The 21,742-nt window shown below is 39.6% G+C and overlaps 1 protein-coding gene across 1 annotated transcript in view; it reads right to left on the bottom strand.

The window, feature by feature from the left end:
• Iswi (nucleosome-remodeling ATPase imitation SWI) overlaps positions 1–21,742 on the bottom strand; it is a 473,510-nt gene that overhangs the window by 355,798 nt on the left and 95,970 nt on the right. The window lies entirely within an intron of this gene.

Genomic DNA, 21,742 nt, shown 5'->3' on the forward strand with positions numbered 1-21,742 from the left:
TCCTAGTCAAGTTCCTTGGTTTATTTTGAATTTAGATAGCAATTTTGAAAGTTAATACTTAGTGTCTGTAGATTTACCGTTCATAACTTACCGCCATTGTTATACAATACAATGTATATCCTGAACTAGATAGCGTAAGGTTTAAAGTAAAACTAGATAGCGAAACACATAGCACTGTATTAGAAATCTGTTAGCTTAGTACAGTATAGTATTATCAATTAATCAGTAAAATTTATTAATTTTATTAAATTCATTGTCAATTAAATTGTACTTAAATGGAATCATGACCCGGACTAGAGCAGCAAAGCAATGCTCACAGATTAGCCAGAGTGCTGTGGCTCGGGGGAGAACCGAAGGAGACCATTCTCCAACACATCACAGTCTTAAAAAAATGTGCGAAATGTGAAATGTTTATAGATCTGTCTAGAACAGGACATGAGCTAGCAAAGGTGGAGACCTTTGTGTGTGTTAGGTGCAGAGACTGTGAGGAAATTAAGCACCAACTCAGGGTTCTGATGGGCATCTATGAGAGTTTGAGGAAATTAATAAGAGGGGGGGCCATCAAGCTCTCAGCTGTTTAACTCAATGCCAGAGCTCTCCCCAGTGCATCAAGCAACACAGTGGCAATCTCCAAGGTAGAATGCACTGGTCCCACAGGAACTAGTTATTGTTGGTGACTCTATCATCAGGGAGATAGGGAATATATTATGCAAAAAAGATAGGCGGAACAGGCCGAGGTAATTGGCAGGGGCAAAAGTTGATGATGTTGTAAAGCAGATATCACATCTTAAGGGCACAAAAGGTGATATTGTTGTATACATTGGCACGAATAACCTTAAAAGTAAGAGATTTGCAGATTTATTTAACAAGTACAGGTCAATGTTGAAAAAAATTTCCAAGCTAGGGTTGAATTTGAAAATGTCTGCAATTCTGCATAGACATGATGATACGAGGGAGTATATGATGAGACGGCCTCCGTAGCCAAGTGGGCAGCAGCGGGAGTGCAGTAGCACACGCTCTTTGAGTAGACCGGGATTCAAGCCCTTGACTGCTGAATACGGTCGATCTGCCAACCCGCACTGGACTAGCATGGTAGATTATGGTCCATTTCCCTCAACATGAATTGTTGAGGAGGCTTCCATCCTGCAGTGGGTTGATAATGGCGGCACTTTACTTTCTATATTATGAGAGCTTTGTCAATCAATTCGGCCCTGGAGAGATTGTGCAGGATCACCGGGTACAAATTTTTTCAGCATAGTCTGTGCTTGCTAACAGGAGACAGCGCTTCTACAGGAATGGGATACACTTAAATAGAAAGGATGCAATATTTGCTAATGCTATCGAAGGAGTGTTAGGCGAGTCGGAAAACTGATAGCTTTGGGGGTTTCACAGACTAAAAGATTAACAGTAACCGCAGGCAGAGGCGAAAGCGATTCTTGCACTGCTTTTATTGTAATGAGCAGCAGCCTAGAAAGCTGCGGATTTCAAGAGCTGCTGGGAGTCATGGAACAAGTCAATACATGGGCTGTGTTAGGATAACTAAGAGTACGAACAGATGCATATATACCAGCATGAACACCAATGCTAGAAGTATAGTAAATAAATGTGATGAATCGGAGTTTGGTTTGGTTTGGTTTTTAATGGCGCATTGGCAGCTATGGCCATAATGCGCCAAATCAAAAAATAAAACTAATACAAAAATATTGGTCAGCCTTAGAACAGGCTACCGTGTCAAAAAGGTAAAAATGATACAGTGGTTAAAGGTTAAATAAAAGGTATAAAATATAAACTTAAATCTTTGTGTATAAATTGATCGATTGTAAAAAATTAAAAACGTCAGACATGTTGTCTCTGTCACCTAAAATCTGACCGAGTGTAAAGGGTTCAGCCAGATTACTAAAACTGCTAGAAAAAGATTGTCTAAAAACAGGACATTCAATAAAAACGTGAGAGATAGTTAAAATGACGTTACACGTCTCACACATAGGTGGGCCATCCGCCCTCAGCAAAAAGGAGTGTGTTAGATGGCTATGACCTATGCGGAGCCGAGCAAGAACAACTTCCTCTTTTCGGACCCTGCGTACACTGGACTGCCATTGCATGATTACAGGCTTAATACGCTGTAGTTTATTCGCGGTCTGTTCGTGCCAAGAGTCTTGCCATTGGGAGTATAATTTACATCGTATTATTTGCCTGTAGTCTGTATAGGGGACTGACAGGCAATGACTATCCAGGGAAATGCTGATTTGGCAGCAGTATCAGCTAATTCATTTCCCCGGATCCCAATGTGGCTTGGGATCCAGCAGAAGCGAATGTCAAATTCTGATTCAAAGGCAGAACTTAGCATCTGCCGGATCCGTGACAGGACCGGATGAGAGTTGTACCTCATCGACACTAGAGCCTGTAATACGCTCAATGAATCACAGTAAACCATGTACCTTTGGTAATCGCTATTTATAATGAACTCAAGGGCTATTTCAATTGCATGCAACTCTGCAGTATAAATGCTAGCTTCTCGTGGGATCTTGAATGATAATGTCTTCTGAGGAAATACAACAGCAGATCCCACATAAGATTCTGACTTTGAGCCATCTGTATAGACTGGCAGAAAGTCAGAGTACTGCTCTCTATGCGATGCGAAGAGTTGCTGATAGACGGCCGCCGGTGTATTAGCCTTCTCCATGATCTTGAGGGAGAAGTCGCACATTGGCAAATGTGCATACCAGGGTGGAAGGAGTTGCCTTGGTGACTGGGCAACATTGTTTACCGTCACGTTTAGTTCATTTAATAGCCCTTGCATCCGAATACCAAAAGGTCTGTTGGCAGTCCGACGGGTGTTATAGAGATTTTCCCAACGTGGCTCAAAAACTGATGTCCATGTGGGATGATCAGGCAGGGCTTTCAATTTAAAGGTGTAATGTAAAGACAACTGCTTACGTCGAAAAGATAGGGATGGTTCATTTGCTTCGACGTAAAGGCTTTGGACTGGAGATGTGCGAAATGCTCCTGTGGCTATCCGAATGGCCTGATGGTGAACTGGATTTAACCACCGAAGTGCACTATCTCTAGCAGATCCATATACCTGGGACCCATAATCGAGTTTAGAACGGACAAGGGCTCGGTAAAGACGAAGAAGAGTAGAGCGATCTGCGCCCCATGATGTTGACGAAAGGGCACGAAGGATGTTAAGCCCTTTAACACACCTTGTCCTAAGCTGACGAATATGTTGAACAAATGTCAGCTTTTTGTCGAAGATAAGTCCAAGGAATTTGACTTCTGCTACGACTGGGATGTTGTTTTGCCCAAGCCTTAAATCCGGTTCAGGATGAAGATTACGTTTGCGACAGAAGTGTACACAAACGGTCTTCTGTGATGAAAATCTGAACCCATTAGCCAATGACCAAGATGTAAGGTGGTCAATGGCTTTCTGCAGTTGCCTTTCAATGACCCTCATATTGCATGAATGACAAAATATAGTAAAGTCGTCAACATAGAGGGCATTGTGTATTGTGGGCGGAAGTTGTTCTGTGATAGAGTTTATTTTGATTGCAAAAAGCGTGACACTTAGAACGGACCCTTGTGGGACTCCCTCTTCCTGACAGAACTCTCTCGAGAGAGTAGATCCTAAACGCACTTGAAAATGGCGATTGGAAAGGAAGTTTTTGATAAAGAGAGGAAGGTTACCCCTAAGACCAAAGTTGTAGAGGTCTTTTAATATTCCAAATCGCCAGGCTGTGTCGTACGCTTTTTCAATATCAAAGAAAACTGCTACCAGATGCTCGGATTTAATAAAAGAGTCACGAATGTATGTTTCAAGTCGGATTAAATGATCCAAAGTGGATCTGTCTCTTCGGAAGCCGCACTGAGTCCTGGAAAGCAGGTCATTTGTTTCCAAATACCACACAAGGCGGGCATTAACCATTCTTTCCAGGACCTTGCACAAACAGCTTGTCAGAGCAATAGGCCGATAGTTACTTGGATATCTAGGATCCTTTCCTGGTTTTGGGAAGGCAAGAACGATTGCTTTCCGCCAGGAATCCGGAAATTGTTTATCAAGAAAAATTCTGTTAAATAAAATTAATAAGTGATTTTTAGACTGTGGTGACAGATGTTTTATCATTTCGTAGTGGATGTCATCGGGCCCGACAGCACTTGCATGCGTAAGAAAGAGTGCTGCATTTAACTCTTCCTGTGTAAAGGGCTTGTTATATGGTTCGAGCCCTTTTGAAGAGAAATTTAATGGATGTTTCTCACGTTTTTCTTTCAAGGCCAAGAACTCTGGAGGGAATGATGTTGTTGCAGATATTTTCGCAAATGTTTCACCTAGAGTATTTACAACTGCAGTTCGGTCTGCAATTAGACATCCATTGTGCTCGAGAATCACCGAAGGGCACGGTGGGTATTTGCCCTTCATTTTCCGGATCTTGTCCCAGACTACTTTTGAGTTGGCAGTCTGGGTTATGGATGATGTAAAACGGATCCAAGATTTCCTTTGGCTCTGACGTTGGATATAACGTGCTTTTGCACGTGCACGTTTAAAGGATATTAGATTATCAGTCGTGGGATATCGACGGAATATCCCCCAGGCTTTGTTTTGTGCCTTTTTTGCTGTTGTGCACTCCGAATTCCACCAAGGTTTAGGAAATAGTGGAAACCGGCTGGACGTTTTTGGGATTGCAATTGCAGCTGATTGGACAATACTTTCTGTAACGTACGTGACTGCATCATTGATATGTTCCCGACTGACTGTAGCGAGGTCAAGATTTGCCAGATGTTGAAAGGCATTCCAGTCAGCCTGATCAATCTTCCACCCCGGTAAACTAAATGGCTGACACGGTCTACCACTAGTTAAGGTGGTGATCACGGGGAAATGATCACTTCCATATGGGTTTTCTTCCACCTCCCATATAGCTGAAGGAAGGAGGGAAGGGGAACAGATAGAAAGATCAATGGCAGAAAAAGTACGGGTAGGCATGTGAAAGAAAGTGTGTCTTCCCACATTGAGAAGGGAGAGGTCATTGTCATTGAGCATACGCTCTATGACTCGTCCCCTTCCGTTAATGTTAGTACTACCCCACAGAGTGTTATGTCCATTACAGTCCCCAAGAAATAATAAAGGGGGAGGCAATTGCGTGACGAGATCATCAAGGTCTTTCTGGAGGATGTCAATACCAGGTGGTAAATAAACAGAGCAAACAGTTAATAAAAACCCCACTTTAAGGCGAATTGCTACAGCCTCTACGTTGGTTGTAAGTTGCAAAGGCTGAAAGGGAATCTGGTTGCTCACGAGGATTGCAACTCCTCCATGGGCAGGACCATCCACAATTCTATCCTTACGAATGATGGTAATGTTATTCATGGTGGGGTCATTATTTGCCTTTAAATAAGTCTCCTGTATGCAAAAGCAAACTGGTTTGTGCTTTTGCAGGAGTGCCTTGATGTCGTCAATATTTTGCCGGAATCCACGACAATTCCACTGTAGGAATTTAGCCATTATTTGGACTTGGTGGGTCCATCAGGCGGCTTCCGAGGTGCTGAGGGCTTAATTTTGTCAGTCTTGGATTTATCTTTTTTGGGGAAGAATGGACGCTGTCCCGTGTCCATTTCCTCCTCCGCAAAGAGTTCCAAAACTGACTCATCATGTACCTCCTTCTGCTCGATATCCATGTTTTCCTGGGTACTAGGTGTTACTTCCCCTTTCTTATTCTTTTCTTTTGCTTTTGTTACTTGTGGAGCATTAGGAGGTACCGATATAGGAGTGGCAGCTGATTGGTCCTTCTGTGTGCAGGTTTTTGGGAGCTTAAAAGATAACGTGCAATGGGAGTAAATGATTCTTTTGGGGGGACGGACATGTCCGTCTGAGTCCCAATCGAACATTTCCCTGCTACCTTCTGGGCGTAGGTAGGTTTTTTGATGTTCAAGAGGTTTCACTGCTTTTCCTTGCCTCCTGGTACGATATGTTGAGCTCTGCCTTCAGCCGTTGGATTTCTTTTTCTTCTTTCCACCTCTGGCATGCCCTTGAATAGGCCGGATGTTCTCCCCTCACAGTTAATGCAGGTGGGTTTGGTGGCTGAACATGCTGTTGTTTCGTGGTCCTTTGCACCGCACCGGGCGCATGCAAGGACTCCACGGCAGGCCATTTGAGAATGTCCATACTTCTGACATTTAAAACACCGTAAAGGGTTCGGAATGTATGGACGTACTGGACAGTTGATGTATCCAGCTTTGATCTCATCAGGAGTTTGGGAGAGTTAAAAGTCAGGATAACACTCCTGGTTTTTAACAATTTTCCCATCCCTTCGCGCAGTGATTCTCTTGACGGCAGTAACTCCCTGTGGTTTTAGTTCAGAGCAGATTTCCTCCTCGGTGACGTCGAGAAGGTCCCACTCCGAAATGACACCGTCTCGATGAATTTAGTGTTCTGTGTGGTGTCACTGTTACGGGTATACCTCCGATTGATGTTACTCGGAGTAGATGTTCAGGACTGCCCGTCATTTTTTGTTTCAATCAAGAGTCCCCAGAACGGAGCCTCTTAACTGACTTGGGTGTACCTGCTAACCCATCAACCCTTTTTGTATAAAAAAGGGCGACATTTTACCAATCGGTGTTTCATTGGTGGAATGCATTATTAAGAACCTTGGGACTGGCCCTGATGGTAGTTCGGTTCGCTGCCTCTTTGTAGCAATAATGCTATCTGCCTCTCCGTCGTTATTTTCAGATAGGACCGGGTTGGGGCCCCCTGAAGGAATACGTTTATCAGGATTCATGATAGTTATTTAAATTGTTCAGTGCCCGGGCTCCCCCACCCACCACGGAGCCCAAAGGGACGCCCACTACCCGGCATGCAATAAATGCGCTCGGGAGTGGGACGCCAGGGCTACCCAGACACTATACCCGCACCGCCGCCAGCCTGAATCCTGTCCCTCGGACATGAGGGTAGGGGCGTGGCATTGACACGGTTGACCCTCGCAGGCGAGCCTACTAGCCGATTGATCCTAGCCGGGCCTTCCAGGACCACCCGTCTTGTCGAGAGCAGGGGCCAAAGTGGTGTATTGAAGCTGGGCCCCTCAACCACCAGGATCCCCCTTTCCGAATTTCCACGGTCGCAGCGCACGGCAAACACGCCGGATTCCATTGATGTAAGCCCGGAACCTAGGCTGTGGGCGTTGGGATCCCAGTGATGCTAGTCTGGAAGTCCAGCAGCATCACTGGGAGGTCCCCTCACCACGTACAGGTGCCCACGTCGAGGGATGAATCGAAATGCTGATCAAGGCATGAAACGCAGATATTGTTGAAATATCAGAGACATGGTGTCACACAGTTAAAAGCAGTGACAGAATTGGAATTTGGGAAATAAATGTTTACAGAAAGGATAGACAGGGTAGGAAGGGAGGAGAGTTATGCTGTTAGTTAAGAAACAAACTCTAAGCAAGTGCATCCAGTTGACATGGGTGGACACTGCAATGTTCAGTCAGTTTAGTGTGACATAAACACTGGGAAAGTGAAAATGATAGTAGGAGTGTATTATAGGCCTAATGAATCTGATATGTACAATGAACAATTGTGGAGAGAAATAGTGGGCCGGTAAATCATAAATCAGAATGTCTTGTAATGAGGGATTTTAACTTTCCAGATATTGATGGGAACTTGTGGATTGGTCACTTGTTTGTTTGTTTGTTATTTTGGTTTTTAGGAGCATAAGCAACTAAGGCCATATTGCTCTGGGAATATGCGGTGGTCATTCCCTTCACCTTTCCGCATCCTCCGTATTTGGTAGTGACGGGCTCGAACCCCAGTCTAATCAAGAAGCGTGTGCTACGCACTGCTGCTCCTTCCCACCTGGCTACGGAGGTGCCTTGGTCACTTGCACGCTAGCAAGACTTTTGTGGATATACTGGAGGATTGTTTTCTACAGCAACATGTTCGAGGGGCAACCAGAGCAGGTAATACTCTTGATCGGATTATCAGCAGTGACGATTCATGCAATAGGAATTTTCATATGAAGGAACCACTAGGTGACAGTGATCACAGTCTACTGATGTGGGATTTACTTAAAGATGTAACTACCATCAAAGGTAAAGGGAGAGGTTTTCACTGCGATGACTCAATGCCAGTGGTCTCAGGCAGTTTTTGAATTCCATACAGTGGGATTAACTGATGATGTTAAAAACAGTGAATTCTAAATGAGAAGCATTCAAGGAATTAATCGTGAAAGTTACTAGGCTTTTCATACTGATTAAGAAATACTATACTGTACAAGGCCTAAATGAATGTCAGATGAACTGAGACCCATGGCAGAGAAGAAAAATGCATGGGATACATATAAATTATCAGCAGACACAGAAGCCAATGTCAGATATAAGTTAGTCTGTAATCAAGTCACAAAGGAGGTTAGATAAGCAAAGGCTGATTACGATAAATTCTTGGCAAAGGATGCAAAGAAAAACAACAAAGACTTCTTTATGTAAACTCTAGAAGGGGGATGAATCAGATTAGTCCACTTGATGTTGGTGGTTCGACCGTTGATGATCCTGCTCAGATAGCTGACAACCTTAATGAGTATTTTGCATCTACATTCACACGAGGAATTCTGTAAGGAAGAGGGCAGAAGTTTACTAAACTCTAACATGGAGCTAAATGATTTTGTAATAACTGAGAGCATCAAAGTGGATGAGAAATTGTTGAAGTTAAACAAAAAAAAAAAAAAAAAAAGCAAACCTGGGGCATATGGAATCTATTCAGTTATATTGAAGGAAGCAGCGAGGGAAGTAAGCAAAGCCTTAGCCATAATTATGAGAGCATCCTTAAATTCAGGTGAGGTTCCCATGAACTGGAGATGTGCAAACATATCCCCAGTTCACAAAGCGAGTTCAAATGGTGATGCAAATATTAATAGCAGTTAGTTTAACATCTGTTCTGGGGAAAATAATGGAGTCACTGGTTAAAGAAGAAATGCAGGATCACCTCGTCAAGGCTGCAGTAATAGTTCAGACACAGCATGGGTTTTGTTAGCGGGAAATCTTGTATGACCAATTTGATTGGATAGTACGATGTGGTCACAAAGGAAATGGATGCAAAAAATAATTTTGGCATCATATACTTGGATTTCAGGAAAGCTTTTGAAATGGAGACTGCTGTACAAATTGGAGCGGTATGGCATTAAGGGCAAGTTGCTGCAATGGATAAAGGGATGGTTGAGTGGGAGACAGCAGAGAGTGGTAATAAATAGACACTGCTCTACGTGGACCAATGTTATTAGTGGAGTCCCCCAGGGTTCAGAGCTGGGTCCACTGTTGTTTTATGTATTTATTAGTAATATCAATGAGGGTATACAGGTAGCTCTCGACTTTTAAGAATTAATTTGTTTCTAGTGCGCGCTTGTAAAGCGAGAATTTATTTCCCATAGACACATGGTTAAAAATAGGGATTATGTTCTGAACAATGAAATTAGCTAGCTAATTAGTTTATGTTTAAACAATGATTGATTTATCAGAAGAAATGAAACGTAGCTTGTAAAATCAAACAAATCATAATAATAGAGAAATTTTAGTCGATGATGATGAAGAATAAACATTCTTTAACATTTGTAATCATAAATAATTTCTCTATGATTACAAATGTTAAAGAATGTTTATTCTTCATCATCATCGACTAAATGCACACTCGTTGATCACTCATTATTGACTCGGCACTCATTGGTTTGTTGCACAAGGAGTTGTCTTCTTCAGAAATGCTTCACGAGGTGTTTGTTTCCAAGATAATCTTCTCTCTGAATTATAAATTTCACGATTGCATGGATAAGCATATTTTAATGGCACACATAAATTGCAACTAACATGATTCGTGTGGAGTAACAAGTTTACGAAGCTTAAAAAAAGAATGAAGAGAAGATTTCGGTAAAGGGGAAACACATTTCACCATAATAACATAAAAAAAACCACACAATTCCAGCTATCAGTATTTTTGCAAATGCCAGAAGACAGAGTTTACTACCCATTTATAATTGCTTGCTGTAACAGAAAAGCTCAATAAACCAGAAAGTGCAAATTGCTTTTATTGTTTTATGGTAGTGACCTCCAGAAATGTGCTTTAGAAAAATATCACAAAGGCATTTAAAATTGATTCTTATAACGGAACATAAGATAACAATGAAAGTTTAGTGCATTTTAATGATTTGAACTGGTAACTAATACAATTTACAAACCATGCTCACAACCTTTTTATATGGCCTTAAGGTCACGCTCGTGACCTTAAAAATGACATTTTTGAGAGATAAATTGTTATACAGCAAAAATTTCAACTTCCCGGATCTTGAAACGAATTACCAAAAAACAATGTGTTATTGGGTTCACATTACGATATTTTAACAATATGATGGTGTTGCTGAAACTGATTAGTATCGTAATGTGGGGTACACTGTATTGTAGATCTACGCACGTGGTTTGGAACGCGGTATTTATAAATGTTTAACATTAATTTTTTGCAATTAATGTTCATATTTTCAATTTTGTTGATACATGGGGAAAAAAACTCGTAAACCCAGGAACTCGTAAAGCGAGAACTGTCTTTATAAGGCTTAATGTCCAAGTTTGCAGATGATACAAAGGTTGGCAGGGTTTTAATTAACGATAGCAAAGACAGTATGCTACTGCAACAGGCTCTAGAAAAGTTAGGTAGATGGGCTGAGAAGTGGCAACTGAAGTTTAATATTGGCAAATGCAAAGTACAGTAAACCCCCGCTATTCGCAGTCGCTGATTTAATATAAAATGAAACCTAAAAAAAATATGAATTTTAAATCGCCGTGAACATTTTCCGCCATAAAAAAACATGGGCGTGGCTAAAATCATCTTTCCCGGTCAAAACAGCGCTCAGTGGGTGGGGAGGGGAGGGGTGACAAAATAGCGAGCGTGGATGTTTCTCGCTAATCCTTGTTCATTATGTGCTATGCAATATGCTTATAAACTGAATAAATTATCAATTTATAAATTGATATGCTTACAAAAGTGAAAAATCTACCATTTTGCAGTGTGTTAGTGTAAACAGACTTTTTCGAGCGTGTTAAGGGAAGAAAGTGACTTTATTTTGGACAAGTTCTTTTCTAACCCCTACAAAAATATGGCTATGAATAACAAGGGAATTGTGAAAAGATCAAAGAAGGTGATGACATTAGCAAATAAAATTCAGTTATTAGACAAAATTTCTCAAGGTGAAAGTGTCTCCTTGGTGGCAAAACATTATAAAATCAATAAGTCAATGGTATGATCAATCAAGAAATTGGAAGGAAAAAACCGCCGTAGTGTCCGTGAAAACGTGTTAATTACTTCAAAAATTTGTTCTGTAACTCGTGATGTTAAATTAGTAAAAATGGAAAAAGCTTTAAATCTGTGGATAGAAGACCGAACTCAAAATAAAATTCCCTTGAAGTTCACTCATTATTCGTGAAAAGGCAAAACACCTTTATCAACACTTTAGCAAAACTGGTGATAGTGCTGGCGGGATAAGTTTTTTAGCTATAGCAAAGGCGCTGGATTGAAAGACTTGTTTGAAATTTCTAGTAAATATCATTTAATATTAAATTGTTTCTTATTTTCATTTCAATGCCTTATGCTTGCATTTCACTATGTACTGTCTATGTACATAGTCATATTATGAAGGTACATATAACACATACATAGACAAAATTTTAGACTAGTTTTTCTTATATATTTCATACTTTGGAACGGAACCCCTTTATTACTATGGAAGCCATAACTCAGTATTCGCGTTTTCGGTATTTGCGGAATTTCTCAGGAACGTAACCCCTGCGAATTGCGGGGGTTTACTGTACTGCATTTGAGTAGCAGTAACCCAAGAGAAACGTACCAACTGTGTGGTACTACACTCAGGGAGGTAGAGAATGTAATTGTGCAGTCGGATATCAAGTTCTCTGAGCAGTGCCAGAGCAGGTCATGGAGTTTTGTCAATGATATATAGGAATTTTGCTAGCAGAGACAAGGAGGTGATTATACCTTCGTATAAGGCAATGGTCAGGCCACACTTTGAGTACTGCATACAGGTCTGGAGGCCTCATTTTTGGCAGGATGTAGAATTACTAGAATGAGTAGAGAGAAGGGCAACAAGATTGGTGAGGAACAAAGAGGTTCTCTTACCAGGAGAGGCTTAATTTCTGTAAGTTACAGCATCTGGAGACCAGGCACCTGCGAAGTAATCTGATTGAGGTGTACAAGGCCTTGAATGGTTTGAGCAGGCTCAATGCTGATGGCATACATCCACTTGCTGAGATTAAGAATCTGAGGGGGGGGGGGGGGGGCATCGATTGAAATTGAGGAAAGACAGTCGTAGAATAGATGTGCAGAAGTTTGCATTTAGCCAGCAGGTAGTTGATTGTTGGAATAGATTTCCATTTATCATTGTGGAAGTTGATAGCTTAAACAAATTTAAGGCTGAACTAGACAAAAAACATTTGGAGTGACAGGATTGGTGACATGGAAAGGGGTGTGTTTTTTTTTTGGCTGATGCTTTATAAGCTTGCTTTCTTGCATCATATGCCTAAACTAATGCTAATACATTAAAATTTTTAGTTGTGAATATGCATAAAATCATGGTTATTTCTGAGATAATTAAAAAAAAAAAAAAAAAACCAGATACAATCAGCATGTTTTATGTGTTTATCAGTATCAATATACACATAACACATGGGAGTTAATTTTATTTTCCAAGCAAAAACATACTACATATGTGATCACTATGCATTCAAAAATATTCTCGGACATTGACTACAGCTGCATTATAATTTGGCCACTATTTCTTCCGAGATGACCTCCAACCAGCTGTGATCACACCTTTTAATTCTTCCAGGGTATGTGGATTATTCCTGAGATTATATATAATCATGGGGGTGGGGGTTAAAATCTGAGTAAGATGGCCAAGATCAATAATTTCAATCAATAGAAATAACCAAGAAAAATTCCAAGATCAATAGAAATAACCCTATCACTAAAATGTTCCTTCAGGAAATGAACTACATTTACTGTATACCTTACTATCACATCTTGTGTGAAAAATGTTTCTTCCACATTTCTCCCCTTGATAAGCTGAAACAGTGATCTTCAATGGGTTTCAGGTATTCTGCATTAACTGTGTCATCCAGAAAGATGGATCTGATGATTCCCAAATATGAAACTGCACACACCACATGAGAGCATCATCATGAACGAGTGGAGGATCTCATTACCTCTTTTTTTTTTTTTTTTTTGTTTTGGTAGTTGTTGGCGCATAGGCTTCTGTGGCCATAATGCACCTCCCAAGGTTTTTGCAGTACTCAGATCCAAGCCCGAGGCGGGAATCGAACTCGCAACCTTTGGGTTGCCAGGCATGCACTTTACCCACCCGGCTAGTCCGATCGGTTCTCATTACCTCATGCACATATTCTGCTTATGGTGTAGTCACTAAATCATCAGCAAATCATGTGATTAATAATTGTTGTAATGCTTTTCCAAATACTGATGAAATGAATCACAAAAGGTGAAGCACTTTTTTTTTTTTTCCCAATTGATTACGGATTGTTGCATCTGCTATTTTTAAGGAAACAGTTTTAAATCTTGTCAAACAATGCTTAAAGTGGATGTTTGTTTTTGTTGGCAATCATTTTTCGAAATTCCTTGGATCATGAATAATTGCATCCTCTACATCTGTAATATTTTCGGGCATCCCCTTAGGCTTCTCACTGCCAATAATGCACTTATTAATATCTATCATGGGCCAAACAGGTTTACAAGTTCAAACTTCATTACTCATCTCAAAACTTAATCTTTCTGAACTTTTACTTCAATAAAATTTCATTTTAAACTCATGCTGCACTGTAATAATATTGGAGTCTAATAAAACCAAAAGGTTTTATCACATAAAAAAATTTGATGTTTAATGAACACCAAGTTTGCAATATCACCCCAATACAACAATAAATATTTATGCATTAAAATATATATGCACTGCACCTTTTCTTGATGACCCTGTACATACAAAGGAAGGTTGTCTTAAAGAATAGTAGATGGGATAAACGAGGAACAGGAAGTAAGTTCCGTGAGTCGTAAGTTAAATAGCAAATGGATGTTGATTAGTTGAGGCACATATTCAGATTTGTCGGCAACAAAGGCAAAATTATGGATGCAAATTAAGAATAACAGCAACTGTAGGAATATCTACAGAAATGCATGTAGCAGAAACAATGTCTCTGTGATAAAGAGAGGAAAGAGTTTGTAAAAAATAGGTCATTAAACTGAAAGACTGCTTTTTGACAGAGTACAGCAGATCAAGACATTTTCAGAACACATTCCTAGATGTGGAAACAATATTCCATAATGAATTTGAGTTCTGTGAAGATCTGATAACACTGACATAAGATTTGATATGTTTTTTGTTCACACAAAAAACATATGCTGCTCAGTAGTATACTCCATGTTGGTAATCGAACATTCCTAATAAGGTGTTGCTATCCAGCAAAAAAAAAAAAAACATCCCATATCTTATATTCTTAATGACACCAAGCTCCGATGACAGCCCAATACATCAAAAATATAAGCATTCAAAACTGCCATATCTTTTCTGAATGACAATGCACAAGAATAATTACTTGTTTTGGTTAGACAATCTTTACTACACCATCATTTTAATGGCAGTGCCATTAATATACAAGGTGTGGCAATAAAGTTCCTAGACTGGTGCAATAAAAAGAATTTTATGGTTTTATTTTTATTCAAAGTAATCACCATCTGATTCAATGCACTTATTACATAGTTGTAAAAGTTTCTGAAAAGAGTTGGTTGTTGTTATTTGGTTTTTAGGAGCATTAGCAACTAAGGCCATATTGCTCTGGGCTGGTACTAGATCAGGAGAATAGAGTGGATGGTTTATCCATAATGCATTTACAAGTGAAGAATGAGTAGGGATATTGTCATGCAACAAGGACTAGCTGCCTTTCTATCAAAATTACGGCCTCAACCACAAAATGCACTTCAATAGTCTTTAAAGCACCTGGACATAAAATGCAGCACTGACCCCTCCCTCCCTTCAGGTTCAAATTCCTTGTGAATCACACCCTGTTTGGTTTGTCGACAAACATGATCAGCATCGCCTTAATCCTGGACTTCTACAAACAAAACTTTTTGAGCTCTGGTGGCAATTCAAAACGTTTATTGCATGCTCTTCAGCTTCATCTCTGGCTTGTACTAAAACACCCACAGGTCTGGTTGAAGTCTCTGTGACACTTTTGTTGTCTCTGCTCATATGAGGCTGTGCAGTACAAATTTTGCCCAGATCTTCCTTTCCCCTAAATCTTCATGCAAATGACTCATTATATCCAACTCAACAGCCATTCTGAAGAGCAAACAAAGATCTCTTGCCATAATTTCCTGAACTTTTGCAACTCTGTTCTCATTTCAAGAGGTTGACAGATGCTCACTTCTTGGGTCATCACGAACCTCTTCATGTCCATCTTTGAACCGCTTATGCTATTCAAACATCATCATTACTGTTTCAAAACATTTGATGTTAACATTTGTTCAGATCGTTTCAGTGAAATTATTCTTGAAGAATGGAATCCTTTATTCCTCACTCCACTTTAAAATCTCGTCCTTTATCTAAACCTTGTTTTCCAATAAATGTGCTAAGACTGTTCAAGAGAAGAATGTTGCTTATTGTAATTGGCTTGTTTCCAAATCTTTAGTTTGATTTTCTGCCTACAAAAAAGCTTGCAACAATTGTAAAGCAGTTATTATTCAGTCCAAACTAGATTTTTAACAGGCTGAGTTGCTTCTTGCCCTAATGGCAGCCGAGTATTGTGGTCTCTTGCCAAAGCTATTGGCCACAATCATTGCCTACCTCTGTCAAAACCAGATGGTTCTATTGTCACTTCAGCCAAGGATAAAGCTGGCATCCCATCTTACTTCCAACTCGTGTATTAATGATTTTGGTAAAACACCTCCCAGCATTCCCAACACGCTCCATTCAATGCCTCCTGTGGTCATCCATCAAAGGGATTTTGACGAATCTTGATGCTAAGAAAGCTCCAGGTCCCAATGGTATTTTTCCACCTTGTTCTCAAAACCTGTGCTCCTGAACTTACTCCTGTTCTTTGTCACCTTTTTTCACTAACTTATTCCAAAGGCGTTTTTCCTTCTGCTTGGAAATTTGCTCCTATCCAGCCAGTCCTAAAAAAAGAGTGACAAATCTATCCCATTCAATTACCATCCTACTGCAATTCCTTCTACTCTCATCTCTAGGAAATAAACTCATACACCGACCATTGAACAAAATTTACTGTAACTAAAATTTTTACAAATAGTATAAAAATATAATATAAAACAAATTATTTACAATAAACTAATGACTGTATATTACGGAATACTAAAAACTGTAATAAAAGATCGTTTACAATAAAATAAGCTAAAATATAAAATTAAAAGCGCTAAAAACCCTGGAGCTTTCGAGAGCGTCAGCTCTCTTCTTCAACAGTAATATAACTTTCTGCAACATCTCCTTAAATAGCAGGTTCACGGTACTTCCACACGTGGTATTTCTCCACGTGGTTCAATCGGCACATGGTCAGAACCGGAAGCGGAAATAAGAATACCATGAATAGAGATAGAGGCATGCGTATTCATCCTATTTTTGAAACAATTGTATTAAATTCGGATGAACGATTTTCTTTGCCACGTACCTGAGACATTTCCGCTTCCGGTTCTGACCATGTGCCGATTGAACCACGTGGAGAAATACCACGTGTGGAAGTACCGTGAACCTGCTATTTAAGGAGATGTTGCAGAAAGTTATATTACTGTTGAAGAAGAGAGCTAACGCTCTCGAAAGCTCCAGGGTTTTTAGCGCTTTTAATTTTATATTTTAGCTTATTTTATTGTAAATGATCTTTTATTGCATTTTTTAGTATTCCGTAATATACAGTCATTAGTTTATTGTAAATAATTTGTTTTATATTATATTTTTATACTATTTGTAAAAATTTTAGTTACAGTAAATTTTGTTCAATGGTCGGTGTATGAGTTTATTTCCTAGATATGAGTTTTCCCAACCTCAGAGGCCTCTTTCAGGACCTTCTACTCTCTCTAAAGTAATGGAGAAATCAATTAACTGCCAATTCTTAAACTACTTAGAAACCTTCCATCTGATCAAAGTCTCCAGTACGGATTCCATCAGTGTCGATCCACCGGTGATATTCTGCCTTCTGTTACCAATTTATAGACAAATTCAATGGAAAAGTTCGGTGAAACACAAGCAGTTGCTCTTGACATCTCAAAGGCTCTTGATCGTGTTTGGCATAAAGGTCTTCTAAACAAGTTTCCATCTTATGGTTTGCCCACATTGTTTTTTGTAATTGGTTATCCAGTTTTCTCTCTGACTGCTCACTGAGGGTGATAGTAGATGGCTCTCTGTATTCTAACTTCTCCACTAATGCTGGTGTCCCCCAAGGTTCAGTTCTTTCCCCCACTCTTTTCCTTTTGTATATTAATGACCTTCTTACATTGACTGGAAATCCTCTCCATAGTTTTGCCGATGATAGCACATTGCATTCCACTATCCATTTTAAGAAACCTTGCCCTGCTCAATCAGCTTCAACTTCTCAAATATCCACTACCAATTCCTTAAATGCCGATCTCCAGGTAATTCTCCATTCTTCTGATTCTTCTGCTCCTATGCTTATCTTTTGTGACACTCCGATTTCTATGCAAGATGATATATCTCTTTTGGGGATCACCCTGACTTCTAACCTCTCTTGGCACAAACACATTACAAATATTGCTTCATCTGCATCTAAAAAACTTGGTTTTCTCTTTCGCTCTAGGCATTACTTTTCTTCTAAACAGCTGTTCACTCCATACAAATTGCAAATCCGCCGTACCATGGAATATTGTTCCCACATCTGGGGTGGTGCCCTCAAAACCTCTCTCAGGCTTCTAGATTCCATTCAGAAGAGGGAAATTAGGTTAATTAATGACTCATTTCTAACAGAGTCTCTCCACTCACTGTCTCATAGACATACTGTTCTTGCTGCATGCCTTTTCTACAGGTACTTCCATGGGCACTGTTCTTCTGAATTGGCTTCTATAATTCCTGCTCTCTCTTTCAAAACAGTCCGAACACGTACCGCCACCAGCAAATATCCATTTACTGTCCAACTTCAAATGCACAGAATCAACTTTTCATCTTTCTCGTTCATTCATTCAACTGCTGATTTCTGGAACAACCTTCCTTCATACATATTTCCTGAAAATTACAGTCTACAGAAGTTCAAGTCTAACGTCAACAAATATCTTCTATCGTCTTCTAAACTTCCGATCCAAGCACGGTACTATAGTTTCTAATACCTCTGGTGTTTGGAGTTTTCATAAAAAAAATAAAAAATAAAATTTTAGTCCTCTTTCAGATGCAACGATATTCCTCATGCATTATGGAACCTGAAGCAAAAGGCCTTTTCATAAGTGACTTATGTAAACGCAGATAAATAGGTTATTTCCAACTGCAACCCTATAGGTTAGATTACATAGGTTATTTCCAACTGCAACCCTAAAGAGTTGCACATAGGGTTCAAGGATCTGTTCTCAGTACGTCTGCACAGTTATAATACCCCTATCAAAAACATGAAGGGGGTGCCAGCTGTTGATCATTATTCCACCCCACATGAGAACACGGCTTCCACCATAAGTGTCCCTTTCTCTGATGTTGGAAGGATGGTACCGCATTTCTCGCTGTCTCCAGATGAAATAATGTCTAGAATCTGTTTGTAGGCTAAAATGACTCATCAGAGTCATTTTAGCCTACAAAGAAAACAGAACCATATCCTACTTGTCAGGGCTCCAAGTCACATGTTCATGGCACTAGTTTCGACGGGCTCTGTGGTGGTTTGAGGTTAATAGGATACAAACTACTGGCTTACTTGCGTAGACTCCACTTGAATTGAGCCTTCTTAACAAAGCCCAGTTGGAAATGTTTTCAAATGTGGTCACAGCAACCTCAAGAGACAGTTGGTGACAGGACGTTGTAGGTTCTGTCTTGTAGTTAGAGCCAGATAGCAGTCTGTTCTGGTTAACACAGCCCTCAGGCGACCTTGGCCAGTTCTTCTTGTAATGGTTCCTTCTCCTGAAACTGCTTCCATAGTGCTGAGACAACACTGCGTGACACATTAAGCCAACGTGACACCTCCACTGTGATTGCCCGGCATATGGAAGCAATAACAAGTCAACTAACAAGGGGAAGAAATGGCAAGATAACTAATGGATGGAAACAATAGCATTAAAAATAAAGAAATGGGGGGGGGGGGATTGGAGCAACAAATGGTAAGCGAAGCAAACTCAAAGTAATACGGGCATACAGAAAGAACAGTTGGTGAAGAAAGCAAAAATGAATGGTAACAAATCCAGAGCATGACAAAAAAAGGAAGGACAACTGATGCTGTTAAGTGAGCATTAGAACTTTCTTTTCTTTTTCTTTCTTTTTTTTTTTTTTTGAATAAGGCAACTCTTTGAAATGGGTAGAACACGAAAACCTGAAATTTTATTTTGTTTATTCACTTTTGGCAGGAGGTAAAAAAAAAAAAAAAAAAAACTGTCTTCATGACTAGAAACAAAATAATTCAAACTAATAATATATTGCTATATTGAATATATTTTCTCTTTATTTTAAAGTGCATCAAAATATCCAATTCTAGATAAGTGCCAATTTTTGGTGGAATATTTCATGGAACATCTGGGACAATGCCTGTGGAACACCAACTGAAAATCATGCAGCATTTTTAAATTGGATCTAATTATTCACTTTTTCCACACAATACTTTTCACAGCAAGCTTTCCTTCCTCTAATCTTAGTATTATGTCAGACCAATATCAGAGATTAGTATGCAAAATTCAAAGAATAATTTAAGACTAGTTGTAACTTCTCAAGACTTTCAAAAAACTCTGAACCAAATAACAAAACCACTGCATTGAACACACACACACCACCCTATGCTAAGCAATAACATCAAATAGAAAAACTGTTTAGAAATCTTTTTCTTTTTCAGGATTCCAAAATCTATTAAATAAGAAAAATCTTATCAAGTAGTAAACTCTACATAAACATAGAAAATATGCATAAGGGACAAATATTTGTATAAATGTCAAAGTAAACTGTAAAGGTCATAAAATAAAGCCAGCATCAAATCTTTCCTTTAATGTTTAATCCTGGCAGCTTTTCACTACAATATTATAAATCTGCTAGCTATTCTCAGAACCTTACTTTTGTAAGCAGCATTTGTTAGTTACTCACAACTACTACTACACCAAGAGATTTATCATCAACAGAGGGTTCTAGTAGTAGTAGTAATAGTGGCATGTGATGCAAGAAAGCATGCATATGAGCTTATGCAGCATCAGCCAAAAAAAAAAAAAAATTACACAACAATTCCCTCTAAATGTTTGTCCAATTCCTCGTTAAATTTATTTAACCTATCAACTTCCACAACAACAGATGGAAGTTTGTTCCAGTAATTAACCACCCGCTGGCTAAAGGCAAATTCCACACATCTATTCTACATCTGTCTTTCCTCAATTTCAATTTATGCCCCCTTAGGTTCGTAATCTGAACAAGTGGAAGAAACCCATCAGAATTCAGCATTCTCAACCCATTCAAGGCCTTATATACCTCAATCAGATCACCTCGCAGGTGCCTAGTCTCCAGACGCTGCAATTTGCAGAAATTTAGCCTCTCTTGGTAAGAGGATCCCTTCATTCACCTCACCAATCTTGTTGCCCTTCTCTGTACATGCTCAACAAATCTACATCCTTCCTAAAATGAGGCCTCCAGACCTGTACGAAATACTCAAGGTGTGGCCTGACCATTGCCTTATACAGAGGGACAATCACCTCCCTCCTTTTCCCTGTTAGCAAAATTCCTGTATATTATTGACAAAACCCCATGACCTGCCCTGGCAACCTGTCTGCATTGCTCAGAAAACTTCATATCTGACTGCACAATTACTCCCAGGTCTTTTTCATTTTCTACCACCTTAAATGTAGTACCATATAGTTGGTATGTTCCTCTGGGGTTACTTCTACCCATATGCAGTACTTTGCATTTGTCAATGTTAAACTTCAGTTGCCATTTCTCAGCCCATCTTCCCAAATTGTCTAGATCCTGTTGCAGTAGCACACTGCCATTACTGTCATTAACAACCCTGCCAACTTTGTATCATCTGCAAACTTCAACACTAAGCCTGATATACCTTCATCAATATCATTGATAAATATACAAAACAACAGTGGACCCCACACCGAACACTGTGGGACTCCACTAATAACATTAGTCCACGAAGAGCAGCGCCCATTGATTACCACCCTGTGTCTTCTCCCGCTCAACCATTCTTTTATCCATTGTAGCAACTTACTCTTAATACCATTCTGCTCCAATTTGTACAGTAGTCTTTCATGTGCAACAGTGTCAAAAGCTTTCCTGATTTTTTTGCACCCAGTTCCTTTGTAATCACATCATAATAACCAATCAAATTTGTCAGAGAAGACTTTCCCTTAACAAACCCATGCTGTGTCTGAATTATTGCTGCAGCCTTGTCTAGATGATCCTGCAATGCATCTTTAACCAGTGACTTCATTATTTTACCTGGAACAGAAGTTAAACTAACTGGTCCATAATACTCGTATCACCCTTCGATCCCCCATTTGTGAACTGGGGATACAT

Source organism: Mastigoproctus giganteus, chromosome 11 (assembly GCF_048544385.1).
Source record: "Mastigoproctus giganteus isolate SK-2022 chromosome 11, ASM4854438v1, whole genome shotgun sequence".
Taxonomy (NCBI): domain Eukaryota; kingdom Metazoa; phylum Arthropoda; class Arachnida; order Uropygi; family Thelyphonidae; genus Mastigoproctus; species Mastigoproctus giganteus.